We start from the raw sequence: 22221 nt of genomic DNA on the forward strand, positions 1-22221 counted from the left end.
CGCGATAGTCAATGCATGGCCGGAGGGTTTTATCCTTCTTTTCGACAAAGAAGAAGCCTGCCGCGACTGGAGAGGTGGAGGCCCGAATGAGGCCGGCAGCCAGGGATTCCGTGATGTACTTGTCCATAGCGTCTCGTTCTGGAAGTGAGATGCTATATAGCCGACTGGTAGGTAAAGGAGCTCCCGGGAGCAGTTCGATAGCACAGTCATAGGGTCTATGCGGAGGGAGTGACTGGGCGCGGGCCTTTTGAAACACCTCAGCTAGGTCGTGATAAACAGAGGGCACATTAGTTAAATCAGCTGATTCCAATACCCCAGAAGAGGGCGTTTCAACGCTTGGAGGCGAGGCTGCTTTAAGGCAGGTCATGTGGCAGTCCTCCCCCCACCCAGTGACACGCCCCTTCAGCCAATCTATGTGAGGGTTGTGCTGTTGTAGCCAAGGATGGCCGAGAACTAGTGGAGTGCGAGTTGCTTTAAACACCAAAAAACAGATTTCTTCAGAATGATTGCCAGAGAGGGTGAGCTCGACAGGCTCCGTCACCAGAGTGATGTCTGGAAGGCGTTGACCTGACAATGCCGTAACACGTAATGCATGAGGCAGGGGCTCCAATAGTAACCCAAGTTGCCGGGCTAACTGACAGTCAATAAAGTTTTGTTCCGCCCCAGAGTCGATTAACACCGATAGGGAGCGGCTCTTAGAGTGAATGGAAAGCGTGGCCGGTAGTGTTAAACGGGGAGGAGCTTCTTCCTGGCTCAGCTCGCCCACCAGTACTCCTACCATCACTGGCGGGCGCGCCCTTTTGCCCGCGAAGGGCAGGTAGCCACAACATGTCCCCTGTGACCACAATAGAGGCACTCACCGGCGGTAATCCGGCGCTGACGCTCCGCCGCGGTGAGATGGGAGCCGCCCAGCTGCATGGGTTCCTCTCCGTCCCCGCTCTCGTGAGTCCGGGAGGGGCCGGCATCCGCCATGGCGCCGGTGCCAGAGATTCCCGCAGCCTCATGGAAGTTGTAGTTCCGCTGCGACCGGCGAGCCCGTAACCGCTCATCCACCTTAATGCACAGGGACATTAGCTCATTAAAGGAGGCAGGGAGATCACGCATGATTAGCTCGTCCCTTAATTCTTCTCTGACATTGTTCAGCAACGTGCTCCGTAGCGCCTCCTGATTCCACCCTGCCTCTTCTGCCAGAATCCAGAAGTCGATAGCGTAATCAGACATGCTTCTCCTACCTTGTTTGAAGTTGAGGAGACAGAGAGCAGCGGCCTCTGCCCCGGTGCCTGGGTTAAACACATTCTTAAACTTGGAGAGAAAGTCAGCGTAGGTGATGACAGGATCAGAGTTTAACACAACCTGGGCCCACTTTAGTGCACGGCCCCTCAGAAGTTGAACGAAATAAGTGATCTTCGCCCCATCGTTGCCATGAAAACGCTGCAGCTCGCGAAACGTCAGAAACACCTGAGCCAAAAATCCGGCGCATTTGTCAGACTCACCCGAGAATGGTTCCGGTGTGGGTAAAGGTCCGTCAGACGGCGTACCGACCCGCGGTGAGCTACCTGACGCTACGGCGGGCGGTGCCGCCTGGGGAGCCGGGCTGGGCGGCTGGGGATTCCCTGGTTGCGCATTTCCCTCCAGCGGTATTAACTGCGCCACTGCCAGGGTCAATGCGGCGACATCCTGCCGTAGCTGCCCGAGCATTTGTTCATGGCGGGCCAGCGCGGCTTCCTGGGCGGCCAGAGCCCGGCCCACGGGGTCCTGTCCTGCTGAGTCCATAATGGCTGGATCGTTCTGTTAGGGGTTCCGAAAGAGACTCAGGCGCAGGCCAGGGTTTCCCTTTAAGCGAAGAACAGTGCGTTTATTCACAGTGAACACAATCACCAAGTGGCTATGTACAATGTGCAGGGGAAACAGGTCCGGGTCGCCAGGGTCCGTGGGAAACAGGGTTAGGGGAAAAGGTGCTCCACACTTTCTGTACAAAAGCTCCTCCTCAGTCACTCCTCTCAGAATCCGGTTCCAAAAACGATCTAAACACAAAAGGTCGGGTTAGCGGGATAATAACAAAGGGCTTTCAAGATACAGGTTGGCAGATACACAAGTTTGACTGACGCTGATAGTTCAACGATCCAGCGAAGACTAGTGCAGACTCGCCATCTAAGTAGTGCAGTAATCAGCTGGGATCAGCGGCCGGTGTGGTGATGAGCAGGTGTGTGGGCCAGCAGCGGGAGCCCGCAGTGAGCATCGCCGTGGCGAGAGAGAGAGAGAGTGAGAGAGAGAGGGCGAGAGAGCAAACAAACCACAAACATATTGCCCAATAGAGGATTGACCAGCAGGGCACAGGGACCATGACATAGTTTTTGTAGCTGAAACCACAAAAGCTGATTTTAAATCAAATAGATAAGGTGTGATTGAAGGTCAGACTTTCAGCTTTAATTCAACAGATTTTGCAGCCATTATTATACACAGCCCCCATTTTCAGAGGCTGAAATTGGATATTTGAGTGACAAGTGGTTTTATGACCTGGTGATGCAACTGAAGCAGATTCAATTCAATGTGTTGAATTTAATATTTGATAGCTGTTCAGTGGAGCTTTGCAACATGAGGTCAAATGAGATGTTCATGTAAATGAAGCGAGTTCATTATTAGTTAGTGGGTGGTTCATTATTTAAAAGGATGAATTCACTCACCAGCTCAGCAACACTAAAGGGACTTAGAACAAATCACTGGTTACATTCAAGATCAGGAAATCCAGATTAGACTTAAAACATTTAAAAGAGCCTGAACAGTTTTGTTAAAACTATTTGAACAGATGAAACCAACATGAACTTTAAACAGGAAAGTATGGAGATGGGGAAAAACAGCTCATTATTTAAAATGTAACACATTATCTGCTAATCATAAGCAGTGTCATGCAGCATATATGGTTGCCAGTGCAACTGGATCACTAGTGTTTGTTGATCATGTGACTGCTGATAGAAGCAGCAGGATGAATTGTGAAGTGTACAGGGCTATACTCTCTGCATGGACTCAGCCAAATGTTGCAGCTCTTCACAGCGTAAATGGATAATGACTCAAAGCAAATTGAGAAAGCAACCCAAATGTTGCTCTAGACAAAGAAATGGGATATTCTTCAAGATCCAAGTCATCAGCTGATCTCAAAACAAAACTGGTTGCGGTGGGGTGGCTGTAGTTCATAGCAGCGCAGGTCATCTGTTAACCTGATGGTTGGTTGTTCAATCCAGTCTGCCAAAGCGTCCTCGAGCAAGACACTGAACCCCAAATTGTTCTGTTGACTGTTAGATTGAAAGCAGGTGTAGAAAAAAGTGCTCGTGTCTGCCAAATTTGGACGAAGCGTGCATCTCTGTGGGAATAAAAACAGGTCAGCTGATGTCTGGTTGTCATTCTGTCAGAGGGTCTTTACATGAGGCTGAGCAGACATTTGCCTCCCGATTCATCATGGGGATAACTTTAAAAATGAAAGAGTACATTCCTAGAAAACACCTTTAATACAACATCTAGCAAGTAAATGAAAAAAATAAATAAAAGCAAAGGCGATTTGCTGGGGAAAGCGCAAACAAATAACACAGGTAAAAAGCAGCAGGAGTTTGTGTAAAATCCTCTGTGTGGCAGTTACATCTGGGGTGGATCTAATTTCAGCTTCCAGCGACAGGGTAAAAGCATGACTGAATCACCTTTTTAGTATGCAAGCAAGGATATTCAAGTGTTGCGAAGCACCTGTCTTGCCATTCATGCAAATTCTCACCAGGCTTAAAAAGCATTTTCAGCGAAAGCTTAGGGAGAAGCTCATTCAGCTTCTCCCAGCCCTGCAACAGTTAAAAAACACTCCCCACTGGCAGCCAGAGCTGCTGGTGGCATGTGATTGAGGGAGTGAGTGGAAAAATGCCTTTAGTGTTTATGCAAACTGAAAACATTCACTTTAGGAAAAATTACAGCAGTCTGCTACTTCTAATTAATCCAGTACAACTGCTGTTCAGCAAAAGCAAACAAATAATGAGTACAGCTTCATGGACAGTAATGATGGCTGTCATTATATGAAGGAAGCATGTGAGAAGAAATGGCTGCAGTTTTCTATCACACTGTATTTCTTAATGGTTTGGAAATGCACGCCTGGCCCAGACGGTGAATAGGCTGAAAGCGTGTTTGGAAGAAAATGGCTCAATCGCTCATAAACACAGCAAACCAGCTGTGCAGTCTTGTGCGTCACTTTCAGATGGACACTGAGCGATAAGGACATTTCCTTATTATTTGTGATGCTGGGGCACGAGAAAAAGAAACTGGAATGAGCTGAAAATACATGCAGATTCCTCCCACTGAGAGCAGACACTGTGACACAGATATTTTTGAGATAAAAATGTTAAATGCGGACAAAGCTCCAACTGTGAAGCCAGTAATTACTGTAAGAGATACTGTACGAGCGGCCCGTGGCTCAAACCTCCCACTCAGAGTGCCTCAGAAAGGCTGAGGACAAGCCAGGCCGATGGCATTAGCCCACAGCAGCACAGTTTTTACACTCAGCATAATGAAAAAAGCACAGCAATCGTGTTCACACAGGTGACTTAGAGCCTCAAATGTGATTAAAGTGCAGAACAACAGCATATAATCTCTCAGGTTTCAATTATTGGATGTAATTATGGCAACAGCTAAACACGCCATATTCATGTCTGCTGTGTGCTATGAAGATAAATACATGAATGACTCAGGGGAAATCATATGCAAAGCAATGCAGAGGCAGGAACAACAGGCCACTCTTTGCTGAGAACTTCACAGGAGGAGGCAGAGGTAGATTGTGCCGCAAGGATGTCTGCAATTTCTCTTTTGATATGAGTGTTTGTGCATCCGTGTCCTGCTTTAGGAGACTGTCCCATGTTTGCATCGATTAACGGAGCATGTAACATGCCCTCAAAGATGCACCGGAAATGCAAAAAGGCATCGTGTGTAGTCGGGAAAGGATTTTTCTAAACGCTTCTCGGTCTGACAGTCCAGATTTCTGAGGCTTTTGATCACACTGTCATTTAGCAGAGCTCATCACAAGAATAATTCATGATATGCAACCAATTTCACTCTGATGATCACAAGTGAAAACAACGCCGGAGAGAGAAGAAATCAAGACCTTCATTCAGAAATCTGAGCGCCCCCAGAGCGCTGTGTTGATTTTGTTTTCAGCTCTGAATGAAATACAAAGAACGACAAAACACACACACACACACACACACACACACACACACACACACACACACACACACACACACACACACACCCTGAAGTCATTACTTATACTCTCTATATATCTATTCTTTAGGGAACACATGGACTGTTTGCATAAATTACTTTGATTAATTTAACTGCTGTAATAAAATTATAGTGTAGAAACCAACAACTCTAAACAACATGCAATAAAAGGGTTTTTCTTTTACATGACACATGGATAGAGACTTCTTATACAGAGTGTACAGTAAAATTATGCTGAGCAGTGGACAATGGAGGCCATTAAGGAAGTGACTTACACCTGCTCGCTCTTTCTTTCTACTGCTGCACCGCCTAATAGCATTTAGAGAACAAAGATTGAGGGTTAGAGCACCAGCCTCACTCGCTAAGAGGACGATCCAGGCACCACATCTGATAATAAAGTGGCTCCTGTCCTGAATTATTAATAATAAGTGCTTTCCTTCCAAAGAACGGGGATCGGCAGCCCACAGGGGGTCCTGTGAGTTTCCAGAGCCTTGAAAAATCTTAGCTGCACTACTTTGTTCAGCTGTAACACTGATATCCCACATAGGCATTGTAAGACATCCTTACAACATTGCATTTTTAGTGTTGTAAGTCAGCTGCACCAGAGAAGAGCTTCTGTAGCTTTGATTCGAGTAGAAACAGATTGTGAGCTTGGCAACGTAAGTTCAACCCAATATCTAAATAACAAAAGACACTATTAATACTATAAATAAAGCAAACTGCTACGTCATGGTTATTGGCATTTTAAATATCACCTGCAGGCAACTAACGTTTTTGTTATGATTTATAAAACAGAGTTTAAATCCTGTTGCAGGTCTAATGCACATATACTATACATCCCATAACCCCCTTACATGCTAATAGACTCCATCAGAAATGCATGCAGGACTTTCCTAACCCACTAATTGGCACTGCATGTGGAGATGGAAGAGTAGCCCGGGGTTTGAACTTCTCTCTCAAGTTCTCTTTTGTTTTGTATTATTTTTTATGCAGCTTTTTCTGAAGCTTTTGATTTGACACTATGGATGCTATGAATGGAGATGCTGTTTGAACATTTCTGCCTCGAACTACAGTGTTCGTTCTAATCATAACTTGATATTACATCAAACTTTACAACAAAAAAGAGCATACTACTTCCTGCACTAACACCTGTTAACTGAATGCAAGCCTTTTGCTGCAGACCTGACCAGTACAACAAAATACAGTGACCGGACACTTTGTTAGGTACAGTTTGATAGTACCAGATTGGACCTCATTTTTGCCTTTAGAGCTGACTTAATTCTTCATGGCACAGATTCATCAAGGTGTTGGAAACATTACTCAGAGATTTTTCTTCATATTGACATGACAGCATCCAACAGTTGCTGCAGATTTCTCAGCTGCACATCCATAATGTGAGTTTCCTGTTCCACCACATCCCAAATCTGCTCTATTGGGTTGAGACCTGGTGACTGTGGAGGGCATTTGAGTACGGTGAACTCATTGTCATGTTGAAGAAACCAGATTGAGATGATATGAACATGTTGGGATAGTGTGGGATAACTGTGGTTATAAAAGCAGAAAATGTGGTGTTTAAACAATGTTCAGTTGTGCCAAGAAAATATCCCCCACACCAGCAGCCTGAACTTTTGAGACAAGGCAGCATGGATCCATGCTTTCATGGTGTTTATGCCAAATTCTGAGCCTGCCATCCGTCGCAGCATAAATCAAGACTTGTCAGATCAGCAGTGTCTTTCCAAGCTTTTGCTGTCCAATTTTGGTGACCCCATGCGAACTGTAGCCTCATTTTCCTGTTCTGAGCATAAACAGTATAAGAGATGGATGTAGCTATCTGGTCGTTAAGTCTGATGTCACTAGCCGTGTCTGGGCCTAAACTCCGCTGCAGGTTCATATATCAAACGATCACTGTGGCATTACTGAGAGTTGAAAAACTGTCTAAAGTCTTTCATCTTTAATAAAATGATCAGCGTTCTGCTCTACCAGGTGTAACAATTGAGTTTAACATCCAGGCATCCATGAAAATGGAATTTATGACATTTAATGGAGTTAGAAGTTAGCAGGAAGTTAGCTCGCTAGCTTCTATCTAAATACAATATAGCATGTCCTGACTGCGGGTTTTGGAAACAAATTCAAACGTACAGCTCTGTTTTCACTTCCAACATAAATGAAGACAGAAAACTAAACAGCAGTGACGTTTGTAGGGTTACTGAAGTTGGGCTAGCTGGTATATAATGATGTGCTACGTGACCGCTAGCGACACAGCTATGTTAGCATAATATAAACAAGCTAACTTTTTTTCCACTCGATAAAAGTTAACGTGAGTGTTCTCGGTGGTCAGGAACAAATGTAATCGCATGGCAGGATGCTGTAAAAGGACCAAACTTCAGCCAGGAGAACAATCCATCCACAATACGGGGTTGGTCGTTCATATACTGCTGCATGGGCTAGGCTGTAGTTACATCCTAAGGTTTTAAAAACTGAGCTTAAATAAATGATTAGCGGTAATAAAAGCCGAGGGAGGTCAACAGTGATCACTGACTGTTTTAGGAGCTTTTTGAGATTAAATAGAAGAAAATACATAACATTAAACATGTTAACAACACAAAAGCCATATTAAACGCAGACTACTTTAGGCCTGGAAGTAGGATTCGTCACGTCATCACTTAACGACCGGATTGTGTCATCACCAATTTGTTTTTGAAGTCTTGGTGTAAAGCTTTGAGATGAGCGCCAACTTGCTTTTAAAAAAACGGGTCTGACTGTGAAACCACACGTTCATTGAGTAATGCACTTTGATGGACAGCTGATAAGCCTAAAATAATGGTATGACCAAGAATTACCCCCCCCTCCCCCCAAAAAAACAAAAACAAAAGACAAAACAAAAAAAAATTCAATTGATTTCAGTCTGCAATTTATTGACATCTAGTGGTGAGATGTTACACACTGTAACTTGAGAAAATATAGTGTAAACTTACAAGCATGTATCGTGTGTTGTAGTTTTATTTCAGTAATGTTAACTTCTATGTCAGCTTTGTTACATCTGTTCACTGAATGATTTATCTTAAATTTAGGTATCATAGTGCAATATAATGCTGTATGATGTCCCACATTTTCTTTTTGTGATAACTGTCATATAATTTTTGGTCTTACTGCATTTCTTTTTTAACCTGCAGGGAGCTCATGGGGTCATGACACGTCTACAATGTAACAACCCGAGTAATATCATCATCGCCTCAGAGTGTCTCCCGAGTTCTGAGGCCCTTTGGTAGATTTCACCTACCTCTGCACAGAGTCAAGCTAAGCTGCTGGTGCGAGCTGTCAGAACGATAATTCCCCTTTTACTTTGAAGAGTAGGATTTAGTTTAGTGTGTGAGAAAATTTGGTAAACAGCCTCGGGTTTTTCCGCTCTGATCCGAAACTTAAAATGTATGTGGCGAAGTGAGAGATTCGATGTGAAACAAAGATGGAGGTGGACAGTAGTTTTCCAGTTCCACCGCCTCATCTGGTGCGCTCCCAACTCAGAGCGGGATCTAAAATGAAAAGCGTGTTGCTCATCTGACAGTAGCCTTGTCCCTGCTGGCTCTGGCTCAGGTGTGTTTTCCAAAAGGTAACAGAGAGTTCTTGCACGTCCTCGACAGGGCTTCCCGTCAGTCCGGTGCAGAGAAGCATGGAGCAAACCACAGGAAGAGTGGCAACAATCTGCCTCGCCCTGACGTACACCTTCCTCTGGGAGACGCTGACAGGACTCCCGTCTTATGAAATGCACAGACTTTCCAAACTTTGTTGTTTCTTTCATGTCTTTGTTCTCTTTTTGTATCAGTCACAAGTTGGCTTCCTTGTGTAAAACAGCGGTGTTATATGTGGGGAAAGAGAGTGCTCCCACTTCCCCCTGCTAGATCAAACCCACCAGTAACTACTTATGAAAAGCGCCTTCATTATGAATTGAATGCAGACATACTAGTGTCATCTGCTTTGGTGACTTTTGTCAGCACCCTGTTGGAAAAAAGAATCCTCCACTCCCTTCCTGGCTGTCAGCTACAAAGACTTTAAACTTTACCAAGTCATGACATGAGATCAAGTCAAAGGTTGTTGTGGATTCATAAATATTTTTTCATGCAGAAATTAAAAGTGTTTTGCAGAGGTATATTAGGACAAATCAGCAGATCATCCCAGCTGAAATCCCTCTTGCCTTGAACCTGCCACTAAGCCTGCAGGGACAACTTGCAGAGAGAATGAGTGGCAGATTAGAGATTCACCTCGACATAGGTGACATCCACCTCCTGACATAATCGTGTGAAGCATTTGATATAAATAACAGTTTAAGCTGCATTTGGGGTGACAGAGCTTCAGTCAGACTGCAGTCTTTTTTTTCTTTTCCATTTTTTAAATAATTTTACCTTGAAAGCAGGAGAGTCATGATGTGGTATGATCCTGGGATTTTGGACTCTTGAGTGCAAACCCTGGGGAAAGCTCCAGTGCTCTCCTGTCTTTGCTCATCTTACTGTACCCTTCTCCATGGCACAGCCTTATAAGAGTGTGAAATAACTCAAATAACACCATCACACCTCCTCCTCCATGCTTCACAGTGGGAACCATGCATGTAGAAACCATTCGTTCACTTTTTCTGTGTCGCACAAAGACACGGCAGGTGGAAACAAAAGATCTCAAATTTGGACTCATCAGACCAAAGCACAGATTTCCACTGGTCTAATGTCCATTCCTTGTGTTTCTTGGCCCAAACAAATCTTGCCTTAGTAGTGGTTTCTTAGCAGCAATTTGACCATAAAGGGCTGATTCACGCAGTCTCCTCTGAACAGTTGATGTAGAGATATGTCTGCTACTGGCATTTATCTGGACTCTAATCTGAGGTGCTGATAACTTGCGATTTCTGAGCCTGGTGACTCGGATGAATTTAGAGGCGACTCTTGCTCTTCCTTTCCTGGGCGGTCCTCACGTGAGCCAGTTTTGTTGTAGCGCTCGATGATTTTGGCGACTGCACTTGGGGACACAGTCAAAGCTTTTGCAATTTTCCAGACTGACGGAGCTTCAGTTCTTAAAGTAACGATGGGCTGTCGTTTCTCTTTACTTAGCTGATTGGTTCTTGCCATAATATGAATTCTATTCCTGACGATTTCAAGAGACATCATCATGAAGCTTATTGGGAGAAGGCCAAGGGTTTGCAGCGCCAACAAAAGAAAGGCAGGGTACTTTGAGGAATCTGAAATATAAGACATATTTAGGGTTCTTTATCATTTTTTTTCTTTGCCACATAATTCCACATATCTTGCTTCATATATTTGGTGTCTTCAGTTTGGATCTAAAATGTAGAAAGTTGTAAAAAAAAAAAAAAAACAATGAATGAGAAGGTGTGCCCAAACTTTTGACTGGTAGTGTACACGTCTGACTCTACCGTCATAGGCATGCGTGATTCACAGTTTATCTGGTGAGGCTTGAGTGGGCCTTGGCCTCTCATTTAATCTCCCTTTAAACCACTTTTCTTCTGATTGGCTTCCCCTCTGTAAACACTAGGTTTGAAAAGTAGGCGGGTGGGACCTCTACTGACAATACCATAAAGATGACCATATTAGGAATAATTGCTCAAATTGACATCACACAGAGCTATGAATGAAAAAAACAACAACTGAGTGTCATGTACTGAGCATGTGGCTCGCAGCAAATAACTGTTAATACTCTGATCTCATTATTTGAGTTTTGGGCCATGTTTAGTATGTGACTGTACTATTTTAACTGTATAAAATAGAATAGCTCCAACTTACAAATCCAGCTCAGAAAGGAGTGCTGATGGGAACAATCCTATAGGAATAGGTGTATGTGCACACACTACTGAATGCTGCCTGCTTGGTAAAGTGTGGTTATATAAGGCCTGAAGGGATTTGGTGTAGGAAGAGGACAGATAGGGAAGGTGGAAAAACACTCAAAGAACACAATTGTATTAAAAAAGGAACACTGGCTTCCCCTTGATGTCTTCTTTCTTCTGCAGTTATGCACAATGCGCAATAACATAACATGATTCACAAACTGGATGGAAAAATTGTCAGGTTTCAGTTAACGGACTCAGGCGCAGACTGGGACTCCTTACAGGATTTACAGATTTTATTTACACAACGACACCAGGTGATGCTATTTACAAAGTGCTGGAGGGAGGGGAGGGGGGTCCAGGGTTCCGGGGTATGTGAGGGAAAAGACGGGAATCTGACGTCCTCCAAAGGCTCTCTCTCTTCACTCCCCACACTGGGGAAACACCATCCACTCACTCGTCCACGGGATGACAGGCAGGCAGGGAAAGGTCCGGGATAGATCTGTACACAGAGATTATAGTTAGAGGCGAACAGACGGAACGAACTCACAGTTCTCTCAGCTCTCAGCGAAGGCGGTCGCACTTCTCCTCTCCTCCTCACCCTTATCTTCCCTGCTTGCTTCTATGTCCTCGTCTTGTCTTGCGTGCATTACTTTCCCTGGAACAGTCTCTCACTGTCGTTCTCTAAACCTAAAAGACAATTATGGATTTGATCAACTGGTCTCTGAGTGCTATTGACACCCTTTTCTCAACGAGAAGTCGGGGCTCGGGAGAGCCTAAGTGCCCTGGAGGGACTTTCCCTGCCGGTTACACGATGGACGGGTGGCAGAACTGGAGGACCGTGTGCCTGGCGGGACTGTCGATCGAGGACGCTGAAGATATCTACCTATTCGGAACCATGATAACAGGGTTCATGCTGGCTAGCCCTGCTTTATCAGAGAAATAAGAGGGCGGAACCGGCTGTTCAAACCCCCACATGGCTGCCCGCTGGATTCGAAGCGCCGGGACGAGGTGCGACCTCTCACAACGAACGTAATATGGTCAACACCTTGGAGACGCTTACTGCTGCTGTGAAGGCTCAAAACAACACCATTGAGCGTATGAGGGGAAACATCAGAGAGAGGCCTGCTCAAAATGACACCCTTGAGCGACAGCTGGAAAACATCGCGGAACGGATCACTGCAGTTGTGAAGTCTCAGAATCAAAAGACTGACAACACCTTGGAACTGAAGTTTGATACCATCATGGGGAGGCTCGCGGCTCTCCAACACGAAGTTGAGGGACCAGTCTCAGAGTGCTAAAATTCGAGCTGCTCACAAAACAGAAATCAACAATATTCAACATTCGGACACCACGGCGCCAGCTGCAGGCCCAAGGCTGGAGCCCACCAAAACAACTCCCTGATAACGACTGTGTGATGACTATTCTTCCCGTCCCATGAAGGCCACCTGGGTTGGCTGGCAGACTGTTTACTTAGCCTGATAGTGCGAAGGACACTGTCTCCGCTGAACTCTGGACACGCACACACATACACTTACACTGACAAGCACTCACTCATCCCCCTCCCTTTCCAACGCCTTCGATGCTTGTGCCCTACCGGGGAAGATAGCAGTCAACTGGACCAGCGCAGATGCTGCAGGACCGGATGCGCTGTCTACGCCGGCTCTCTCTTACCCTTTACCCGCCCCTGTTGCTTGTCTCGTGTTTCTATGGTGTATTGATAGTCATGTGCTTTTGTGCTGAGGTGTTTTTTCTGTTATCAAACTGTTCTCCCACCAGGAGCTCAGTCTGAGTGGAGTTTTTTTTCTCCTCCTCTTACCTCATGTAGTGTATTTTCGTTGTTTTTTCCTATCAGCCTACCTTTCTGACATGTCTCCCTAATGTGATGTTTGTGTAAAGTTGGTCAGAAGGTTCCTTTGTGAGTGCGCATGCGCCATTAGCGTGCTGCCTGCTGTAACCCCTAATTTCCCTCGGGATGAATAAAGTATTCTGATTTCTGATTTCTGATTTCTGATCCTTATTTACAATCTACTGAGCGACTGACGCTGATAACTCAACGATCCAGCGACGAGTGACACAGTGCTGCTGTCTTAAATTGGCCTTGTGATTATCCCGATCGGCAGCAGGTGCGTGGGCCAGGGGCGGGAGCCCATAATGAGCATCGCCCCGGCAGGAGAGAGAGAGAGAGAGAGAGAGAGAGAGAGAGAGAGAGAGAAACATGTTGCCTAATACAGAATCAGCTGGTGAGGCACAGGGACCATGACAGTACCCCCCCCTCAACGGGAGCCCCCCGGCGACCCACCAGGCTTATCCGGATGCAGACGATGGAACGCCCGCAGCATGCGCCAGTCCAGGATGGCCGCCCGAGGGACCCAGGACCGCACCTCCAAGCCATAGCCCTCCCAATCCACCTGGTACTGGAAGCCACGCCCCCGCCGCCGAGAATCCATGATACGGGTGATCGAGTAAGCCGGCAGACCGTCCACGAGCCGGGGGGGAGGAGGGGGCCTGGAAGGCGGGCACAGAGGACTGGACCGGAGAGGTTTAACCTGAGACACATGGAAGACATCGTGTATCTTCATGTTGCGAGGCAGCTTGAGCTTAACAGACACAGGGTTAACCAAAGCCGAGATCTCGAACGGGCCGATATAGGCAGGAGAGAGCTTCCTGGATTCCGCCCGGATGGGAACGAAGCGTGTGGAAAGACATACCTTCTGCCCAACAGTATAGGCGGGAGCGGAGGACCGGCGGCGGTCAGCGAAGCGTTTGTTGCGGTCCTTGGTGCGTAACAACGCAGCCCGGGTGGCCTTCCACACCCGACGACACCTACGCAGATGCGCCCGGACGGATGGCACAGAGTGTTCGCCTTCGATGGAGGGAAAAAGAGGTGGCTGGAACCCCAGAGAAGCTTCGAAAGGGGACCGGCCCATGGCGGAGGAGGTCATGCTGTTGTGGGCGTACTCGATCCAGGGCAGTTCCTCGCTCCAGACGGCCTGGTTGGAAGAGACGACGCAGTGCAGGGCCGCCTCCAACTCCTGGTTCGCCCGTTCGGACTGGCCATTGCTCTGCGGATGATAACCAGAGGAGAGACTGACCTTAGATCCCAATGATGTGCAGAACTCCCTCCACACACGGGACGTGAATTGAGGACCCCGGTCAGACACGATGTCATCTGGAATGCCGTGCAGGCGAAAGACATGGGTGGTGAGCAGGCGAGCAGTCTCCAATGCTGTAGGCAGCTTGGGCAGAGCAACAAAGTGAGCCGCCTTAGAAAAGCGGTCAATGATCGTGAGTATGACCGTATTACCTGCAGATGGCGGGAGGCCGGTCACAAAATCCAGAGAAACATGGGACCATGGTCTGGTAGGCGTGGGTAAGGGATGAAGCGGACCCGAGGGTGGCTGGTTTGGGGTCTTGTTTCGAGCGCAGGTTGTACACGCGGAGACGTATTCTTTGGCGTCCCGGCTCAGGGTGGGCCACCAAAAGTAGCGCTGCAGGAAAGTAATTGTGTGGTGTATTCCTGGGTGACAGGAGAAACGGGCTGTGTGTGCCCACTGTAATACCTGAGACCTGACAGGTTGGGGAACGAACAGGCGCCCCGCAGGCCCGCCTCCTGGATCCGGTTCGGCTCTCTGAGCCTCGCGAATGGCCGACTCGATTTCCCAGGAGACAGCCCCCACCACACAGGTGGCCGGGAGGATGGGAGCAGGGTCCGCCGGGTCTTCGGAGGTGGAGAACTGTCGAGACAGGGCGTCCGGCTTGACGTTGCGGGATCCTGGCCTGTAAGTGATTGAAAAGTGGAACCGCGTAAAAAACAGAGCCCACCTTGCTTGTCTGGCGTTAAGCCTCTTTGCGGTTTGCAGATATGCCAGATTCCTATGGTCTGTCCAAACGATGAACGGTTGGGCAGTGCCCTCCAGCCAGTGCCTCCACTCCTCCAAGGCGAGCTTGATGGCAAGAAGTTCCCGATCGCCAATGTCGTAGTTGCGTTCTGCGGGGGTGAGACGACGGGAGAAAAAGGCACACGGGTGGAGCTTACCATCCCTCTGTTGCGAGAGGACCGCTCCTACTCCCGTGTCGGATGCGTCCACCTCCACCACAAACTGCAGGGTTAGGTCGGGCTGGACCAGAATGGGTGCTGAGGCGAATCGCTCTTTCAGCTCCAGGAAGGCTGATTGGGCAGCATCGTTCCACTGAAAAGGAACCTTGGGAGAGGTCAATTGTGTTAAAGGCAGAGCTACCTTGCTATAGTCCCGGATGAACCTCCTATAGAAGTTAGCGAAGCCGAGGAACCGCTGCAGCTGCCGTCGGTTGGGGGGTTCAGGCCACTCCACCACGGCTTTCACCTTAGCTGGGTCAGGACGTAGGTCTCCCTGCTCGATGGCGTAGCCTAAGAAGGCAACTGTGGACACGTGGAAGACACATTTCTCACCTTTTACGAACAACCGATTTTCCAGCAGGCGTTGCAGGACCTGTCTGACGTGGGTCTCATGCTCTGACAGTGATTTGGAGAAGATCAGGATGTCGTCGAGGTAGACGAAGACGAACCTGTTGATGAAATCCCTCAAAACATCATTAACGAGTGCTTGAAAAACTGCAGGAGCATTAGAGAGGCCGAACGGCATAACCAAGTATTCAAAGTGTCCAAGGTGAGTATTGAAGGCGGTCTTCCACTCGTCGCCCTCTCGGATCCAAACTAAGTGATATGCGCTCCTCAAGTCCAATTTGCTGAAAACTGTCGCCCCCTGGAGCAGCTCAAAAGCAGAGGTCAGAAGTGGGAGTGGATATTTGTTTTTGATGGTTATGTTATTTAATCCACGGTAGTCGATGCACGGGCGGAGAGACTTGTCTTTTTTCTCGACGAAGAAAAACCCTGCTGCTACGGGCGATGAGGATGCGCGGATCAAGCCGGCGGCGAGGGACTCTGAGATGTATGACTCCATAGCCTCTCGCTCCGGTAGAGAGATGCTGTAGAGACGGCTAGTAGGCAATGGCGCGCCAGGGAGTAAGTCGATAGCGCAATCGTACGGTCGGTGAGGAGGCAACGACTGGGCCCGGTCCTTGCGAAACACTTCGGCGAGATCATGATAAACAGGGGGCACTCCGGACAAATCGGAGGGCGCGGTCGACTTGGCGAGGGAGGCTGGTGTGTGAGGCGGTGAAGCGGATTTAAGGCAGGTCATATGGCATTCCTCTCCCCACCCCGTAATGCGTCCCGTAAGCCAATTAATGCACGGGTTGTGTTGACGAAGCCAGGGGTGCCCGAGAACGAGCGGCGTCCGAGTGGCCTTAAACACAAAAAAACATATTTCCTCAGTATGGTTGCCAGACAGAGTAAGAATAACGGGCTCAGTGACGTGAGTAATGTCAGGTAGGCGCTGGCCGGACAAAGCAGTGACATGCAAAGTGTGGGGAAGAGGTTCCTGCCCTAGCTGAAGGCGGTCTGCTAACTCAGAGTCAATAAAATTCTGTTCCGCCCCTGAATCTATCAAAACGGAGAGAACATGACCTTTGGTGTTGACCGTGAGCTGGGCAGACAGCATTAACCGTGGAGGAGATTTGTCTTGGCTGAGACCGCCCACCAGCACTCCTACCGTCACTGGTGGGCGCGACCTTTTGCTCGAGATGGGCAAGAGGCGACCACATGTCCCTTGTGGCCGCAATAGAGGCACTCACCGGCAGAGATACGGCGCTGGCGTTCCGCGGCGGAGAGATGCGAGCCTCCAATCTGCATGGGTTGCTCTCCTCCGTCTGCGCTCTCTGCCTGCCGGGAAGAGCTGGGCTCCGAGGTGGAGCCAGCCCTCCACTGCCCCGTGGTCTCCTGGGAATTGTAGTGCCGCGGCAGACGACGAGCTCGCAGCCGGTCATCCACCTTAATACATAAAGCCATTAACTCGGTAAGAGAGTCGGGGAGATCTCGCATAATGAGTTCATCTTTCACCTCTTCACGAACATTATTGAGCAGTGCACTCCGTAAGGCCTCCGGGCCCCAGCCTGTCTCTTCAGCCAAAATCCAAAAATCAATAGAATAGTCAGACATGCTCCGCTTCCCTTGTTTGTAGTTCAGCAGACGAAGCGCGGCGACTTCAGCGCCTGAGCCTTTATTGAACACAGTCTGGAATTTAGACAGGAAATCAGCATAGGCAATCCCGGGATCCGAGCTAAGCACGACCTGAGCCCACTTTAAAGCCCAGTCCCGCAGCAACTGGACAAAAAAGGTTATTTTGGCACCGTCGTTGTTATGGAAGCGCCGCTGCTCACGGAACACAAGAGTACATTGAGCCAGAAAACCAGCACACTTGTCCGACTCACCCGTAAAAGGTTCCGGCGTGGGCAGGGGTCCGTCCGAGGGTGGCAGAGGTGCCGGAGGTGCGCTCGCAGCGGCAGGCGCAGGCTCCTGGGGGGCGGGAGCCGCCGGCCGGGGATCACTCTCCAGAGGTGTTAAGCGAGCGACCGCCTGCGTAAGCGCCGCCATTTCGTGGTGGAGCCGCTCGAGCATTTGCTCATGTCGAGCCAGAGCAGCTCCCTGAGCGATGAGTGCCTGAGCGACAGGGTCCTGAGCGGCTGGGTCCCGACCTGCTGAGTCCATGATGGCTGGATCGTTCTGTCAGGTTTCAGTTAACGGACTCAGGCGCAGACCGGGACTCCTTACAGGATTTACAGATTTTATTTACACAACGACACCAGGTGATGCTATTTACAAAGTGCTGGAGGGAGGGGAGGGGGGTCCAGGGTTCCGGGGTATGTGAGGGAAAAGACGGGAATCTGACGTCCTCCAAAGGCTCTCTCTCTTCACTCCCCACACTGGGGAAACACCATCCACTCACTCGTCCACGGGATGACAGGCAGGCAGGGAAAGGTCCGGGATAGATCTGTACACAGAGATTATAGTTAGAGGCGAACAGACGGAACGAACTCACAGATCCTTATTTACAATCTACTGAGCGACTGACGCTGATAACTCAACGATCCAGCGACGAGTGACACAGTGCTGCTGTCTTAAATCGGCCTTGTGATTATCCCGATCGGCAGCAGGTGCGTGGGCCAGGGGCGGGAGCCCATAATGAGCATCGCCCCGGCAGGAGAGAGAGAGAGAGAGAGAGAGAGAGAGAGAGAAAACATGTTGCCTAATACAGAATCAGCTGGTGAGGCACAGGGACCATGACAAAAATAATAGAAACTTAAAGCTAAATCAAACCACCTTTACTAAATAATAAATAATAGGCGGTACATACATAACCCAAAATGCACAAACCTCTCTCTGAACTTTACTCAACTGGGAGAAACCAGCTAGCTATGCCAGGCAAATCTCCTCAAAAAAAGAAAAATACACTCTATACACTTTTTCTCTTCTTCCTTTTACTAGAAGTACTTGTAGAAATGTTCTACTAAGCCAGAGCCAGGCTTCTGTTTTCTTCATTTTTAGTCTTTGTGATGTGCCTGCTTAGATTTCATATTTAACAGCAAGACAAGAAAGTGATATTGATCTTCTCCTCTAACTCTCAACAGGATAACAAAAACGCCTTTTCCTCCCTAATAACAGTGGAACATTTCTTTTAAATGTCAGCATGAACACGGTAATTTGAGCATGGTAATAGTACATCACACTGCATTACTTGCAGATACACAAATTTATAGTAGCAATAATCACATGTTTGCATATGTAGCTTTTTCACGTAATGTGGTGATACTTCAGAAATATGATGACTCATAGAAGCTCCTAAAAGCCCAAGCTGTCCCGATCAGTGATAAAGGTTTATGGATTATTTCAAACTGATGTAGTAGCTGATAAAAGAAAATGAAGACATAGGAAATTATTATCTGGTATCAAAGGTGCATCACAATCAGAGTTTGTTCTCTCAACATTACGTAACTCTTCTGCTCCAACGAGCACAGACAGTCTGTTCAAGAATATCTAAACTTTCTTCAGCACTCTGGGGGAAGAACTCCCTCCACTGTTGCGGCTCTATGTCATGCAACACTGCAGGCATGGTTAAGCTAGGCCTTTGAGTTTCAGGTGCCTGTAAATGTGGGTGTAGGCAGCTTTGGGACTCCTCAAAGAGTGCTTTAGGTACATGAGAGCAAAGGCCAAAGAGTCAGATCCATGAAAGCTCGATAAAGCAGGTCTCCCATTGCTTTACTTAAAAAAATAAAAAAAAATACCTTTTTTAGTTCTCTTTTTCAAACACAGCCAATTAAAGCCACACAAATGGTTGACACAGCACTTGGAAAACACCACTGCAAATTCATCCTTATGCTTAGTGGGACAAAAGGAATTTGGAGTGTAGTCTGGGGAAAGCGGCCAGTTTTAAACATGTCCTTGGGATAGATGGTGACTTTGACTACATCATGGCTCTTCACCTCCAGTAGTGCTGTGCCAGCAGAAATCACAACTCCACTTCACTCAAAACAAAATGCAGAAACCCCCACTGGCTCAATAAGCCCAATTATAGATTCTGGGTTTATATCTTCAGGGCTGAATGGCATTAAGCGAGAAAAGAAAATGGCACGTAAGTACGAGTCATTTCTTATTCATCGTGAATATGTTAAAAAGTTAAATTGTGGTTAAAAGAAACTACTTTGTATTTAGGATTGAACATAATGTGGTTGGAAATGCAATCTGATATTTTTAAGATGCTGCTGTTTCCTAACATTCACAGATAGATATCAGTCCCACACTAAGAGAAAATTGTGCATAGACAGAGACAAGTACTAGATTATTAGGTTTACTACTTTAGGAAAGACACTGGAAAAGATTAAAGTCCAATTATTACAGCAAGTATTGGGGCTAATTAAACAAGCTATTAACAGACTGGGCTACAGATGGCACAGGTTGCTTCACTACTAAAATAACATAAAATGTTTTATATGAATGACTTTGTAGGTCAGTGGTTAGCACTGCTGCCTGACGCCAAGATGGTCCTGGATCTCTGTGCTCAAGAGAATTTCACACGGCACCTCTTTTTTGAATTATTTCTGAGAGTTTCATGCAAAAACTTTCTGACGGCTTTAATATTTGTACATTACTGCCTACTCCCATAGCGCCACACATATTTCACCAGTCTGACCTTATCCAGTTTGGGTTTTGTAACGGTTAGTTGCACATTACATCCAGGAGAGACTGGTGAAAATACAGGAAAAAAGTCTATGTATCTATGTATCTATGTATCTATCTATGTATCTATCTATCTATCTATCTATCTATATGTATCTATCTATCTATGTATCTATCTATGTATCTATGTATACGCCATATAGAATCTGATGCTGGACATTAAACAGCATGTAAAGTGTTAAAAATAAAGTCAGTTTTTCTGCAGCAATGATAATTAAGCATTTAACACTGATGGGGAACACATTTCTGCAGATTAATTACTTTTGAATGAATGAATGAATGAATGAATGAATGAATGAATGAATGAATGAATGAATGCTTTATTGGCCATATGCAGGTTGCCCCACAGAGGAATAGGACCCCCCCCGACTTACACACACAACAACAAGACATCACATGGGAATACAGTCGGAGACCGGCAGCGTTGAGAGAATAACACTGAAAAAATTACACAACATTGGGAAAAGTACAAGAGGAAAAAAAGAGACCTCTTCACACGCTGGGCAACCTATGGGAGGACAGCATGAGAACAGGAAACAAAAAAACTCCTCTGCACAGAGAGCACATTAATGTCCACATCACAACATCAGAGCACATGACAAGCCACAGGGGATGGATAGGGGGTGGGGGGTGATTCGAAGGAACACAGCAGTCGTCCTGCACCATGCTATCATTTCAGCGCGGCACGCAGACCCGCTGCCTTCCCCCGCAGGAACAAGCATCGAAGGCGTTTGGAAGGGAGGGGGATGAGTGCGTGCTTATCAGTGTAAGTGTATGTGTGTGCGTGTCCATAGTTCAGCTGAGACAGTGTCCTTCGCCGTATCAGGCTAAGTAAACAGTCCTCCAGCCGATCCAGGTGTCCTTCATGGGATGGGAAGAACAGTCATCACACAGTCGTTATCAGGGAGTTGTTTTGGTGGGCTCCAGCCTTGGGCCTAGCAGCTGGCGCCGTGGTGTCCAAATGTAGAATATTGTTGATTTACTTTTGATTTTACTTGCAAAAATTTTCAGCAATAGTTTTATGTGTACTCAGGTGTTTTTTTCTTATTTTCCTTCACCACGTGTCATTTTTAGCTAATAATGGCCTTTCCTTGCCTTTCTGTAAAAGTCATTGAATACCACTAATATCTATTAAAAAAAAAAACAGCTGCAAAAGCTATTTTTTTATGATGACATACCATTTTAAGTGTTTAATTTTTTCTCATTTGGGAACTGCTGAAACATGAGAAATTGAGAAAGTGGTTAAATCTGATGTTATTCCTCAGTTCAGTTACAGTTTTTCTCAGTCGCTTTGGTGCGTTTCTCAGATCAGAATTGAATTTCTCATAACTATTAGTTCAACCTCCACAACACTCAGTCATTTGTGCACATCATAGTAGCAATTTCTCCTCTCTCTGAACAAACTGCAAATGATTTTGGACATGAATCAGTTGCTTCCATACATTTCCCTGCTGCTTTCTGACATTTCCATTTGCTTATGTCATGTCAGTCAAAAGTAATCATACCTATGGATGCTGAATAGTCGTTCCCAATAAAACTAATAGTCATACATCCATTGCTTGAGTCATCACACACAAAATTGTTGAACTAGTTATCACATGCCAAATATTGGCCATCTGTCAAGCAAATCCTATACCTTTCTGTATCATTTTTCCTGGAAATGTCTCCGAAATTGAACAATTGATCTCAGGTGAATTACAGCTGTCACTCATGAGGAGGCGTGTGAAAGTTTAGTTGTAACCAATGACAAACAACTTGTTCACTGTCAATTATGGATGAATCCTGTGAATCCCCAATTGGCAAGCATATATAAACTGCGCGGGAGCTAGTGTGTACCATTTCTACACTTCTGTGACACAAAATGGAAGGTCAGCACCGTGGAAGAGGGGTGAGGATGCGGGGGGGAAGGGGAAGAGGGAGAAGAGGCAGATATAGGCGGATTCCTAATGAAATAAGGGCTACAATTGTGGACCATGTTGTCAATCACGGCCTCACCATGGAGGAGGCTGGTCGAAGGGTGCAACCCAATATTGGAAGAACT

Source organism: Astatotilapia calliptera, chromosome 4 (assembly GCF_964374335.1).
Source record: "Astatotilapia calliptera chromosome 4, fAstCal68.1, whole genome shotgun sequence".
Classification (NCBI taxonomy): Eukaryota; Metazoa; Chordata; class Actinopteri; order Cichliformes; family Cichlidae; genus Astatotilapia; species Astatotilapia calliptera.